Source organism: Diabrotica undecimpunctata, unplaced genomic scaffold (assembly GCF_040954645.1).
Source record: "Diabrotica undecimpunctata isolate CICGRU unplaced genomic scaffold, icDiaUnde3 ctg00002246.1, whole genome shotgun sequence".
Lineage (NCBI taxonomy): Eukaryota > Metazoa > Arthropoda > Insecta > Coleoptera > Chrysomelidae > Diabrotica > Diabrotica undecimpunctata.
Window position 1 is genome coordinate 1540 of NW_027313376.1, and position 2603 is coordinate 4142.

At 34.0% G+C, this 2603-nt stretch overlaps 1 pseudogene; it reads right to left on the reverse strand.

Annotated features, from left to right (window-relative positions):
- Positions 1 to 1090: 1090 nt before the first annotated feature.
- Positions 1091 to 1681, reverse strand: LOC140431906 (uncharacterized; annotated as a pseudogene).
- Between the last annotated feature and the right edge of the window lie 922 nt (positions 1682 to 2603).

Genomic DNA, 2603 nt, shown 5'->3' on the forward strand with positions numbered 1-2603 from the left:
GTCATCAAGAGGTTGAAAAGCCATTACAGGAGAAGATTTTTGATGGAACTGGTTGAGAACAATGGCGTACTTAAACTAAATATTCTTTACACCATCCTAATGATTATTAAATCCTGGGACGAGGTGACGAGCAATATAATAAAACATTCCTCCAAACACGCAGAATAGCTGAAAGATCAAGGATTGACTGATGATGACGATGACCTTCCATTAGATGTTTGGGCCAGACAGTTTGAACTTACTATTAACGCGCTATCTCAGAGTGCTACAGATTTTAAAGAAGTTGATGAAAATGTTGCTACAACATCTGGACTTTCTGACGAGGACATCCTACAAGCAGTTCGTGTAGAAGAAGAAGAAAACAGTGACTCGGAAGTGGAAGCAGAGCCAGAACCAGCTCCGACCCCTCAGCAGACAGTGGATGCGGCAAAAGTTACCTGCATCGATTCTTCATCCACCATGAAGACGACATGAGTGCTGTGGAAGATTCTATTTGTCTTCAGGACAAGATCAGGTCAGTTCTGTGGAAAGGGAAAAGGAAACTGACCATGGTGAAATATATTTTACAGTAGCATATTATTTGTTATTGTACAGTACACATGTTTTAATTGTACAGTCATTTTTTTATACTGTATTGCTTATATTATTCGTGATAAATCTGTGGTGTATAATACAGTGTTAATTCATTCATATTCGTTTTGATAAATTTTTTAAATTAAAATAGGTTATTTAGTACGGTATTATTAATATTACAGTACCGAATTTTGTCTCTCTCTGTATAACGATCTCTCCTTATAACGATGTAAAATTCCCGGTCCCCTTGCATATAGTTATAGAGAGAGAGGTACTGTAATATAAAAAAATATTTTTTCTATTTTAATTATCTAGTGTAAGTAGAAAACTTGGAGCTGTAATGGGCAATAGCCGCCTTGGCTATTGAGCGCTAGCATTGGAGAGGATTTTCAATTGTATTTTAAACCTTGTTAAGACAGCTTAGGGAATATCTCATAGCTCAGAAATAAGTCATAAATTTGAAAAAAAAATAATATGAAAATATTTAAATACTCAAATTTCCAAATATTTTATTTACATAAAGACCAAATGAACAAGTCTGTTTACACTTTTATCGTAACTATCAACTTCACTTCTAACGCAAATATCAGCCCTTGTGAAACCATTTCCGGATAAATCATAGGAGGAGTCACGGACTTCAAGTAAAATCTGTGGCCATACTGTTGGTTTAATTCGGGAATGCACACTTTAGTTCCGTATGGAATTTCCTATAGTCTCATCCATAGCTAAGGTAACAAAATCTGCCTGTTGTCTAAATAATCCTACAAGTTAAAAAGTCTTTATACTTTTTAATAATAAAACAGCAAATATTAAACCCATTTATGCCCAACGCTTTAAAAAAATAGTCATATTATCTAGACCAACCATAGAAATTTGTTTTTTGGTACTTATTAAAATATTATGTTTTATTATAACAGTTTTATCTGTCTCATTGATATTGACAATAAACATCTATTTAATGCCCTTGGTAGATAAATACTATTTTGTCAACTACCTGCAATGTCCTTAATTTTTTTCCTTGTTTGTCTTGATACCCATGCTCGTGATCTTGATCATTAAATACTGGATAGTACGCTGTCAGAGTTACATTTTGATAAACTTTTCCCATGCTTTTAAAGAGATTTCTAAAATAAAATTCGTAAGTAAGCAACTTATATCAATATAAACTTTAAGTCCAGAGAAATCAGAATTATTTTAATTTCCTCAGGAGACAGAACAGGAGAGCAACTCCTAAACATATTCCCATAGCCGATACTCATACCTCATACCCAAGAATATTTAACATTAATAATTTAAGTAAGAAGAATAAAAATTAAGCAAAAAATATCAACAGATATGCGTAATATTATTAACCCTGCTGTCCTGTTCGGGTCTATTTGACCCAAAATAAAATTATTTCTTATTTTACAAATTACTATGCGGCGTAACGTTTTGGTATTCCGTGACTTTATTACCTAATCTGAGGTCTTTCAATTGCATAGGAGATAAAACTTCAACTTCCTGATTTTTTTGATAAAAATTAAATTGTTACCTATGATATGTTCGGGTCAATATGACCCACGTATTTAAACCGTTAAAAATTTCCTGTGTACGTATGTTTAGTTGGCAGTGTTTTATATTTTCTAACAGTGTTTGTCAGTCATGTAAGTTTATAAATAAAAACAAGTTTCTGCAAGCTAGAACTTGTAAAAAATTTGAAGTGTAGCTGGACGATGTCAGGTAGAAGGGCACGTCATGTAGAAGGAAGTGGGGGGTGATAGACAAGTGGTTAGGACACTGATGATATGTCAAGCGCATTCATGCCTATTCCTATACATTTCAGTCTATTTTTGCATGTTGATAATGTCGCATCGAAGAACGCTAACCGAAAATGAGCTGCGCGAGCTAGCGAACGTGTCAGACAGTGATGAATACATATCAGAAACAGGAAACCTTACAAGAAGTGAGAGTGAAGAAGAAAGTAGTGATGATTCTGTTATTCCATTCTACGTACCACAGTAATACCTGTAGAACCTTCTGTACAGTCCTTC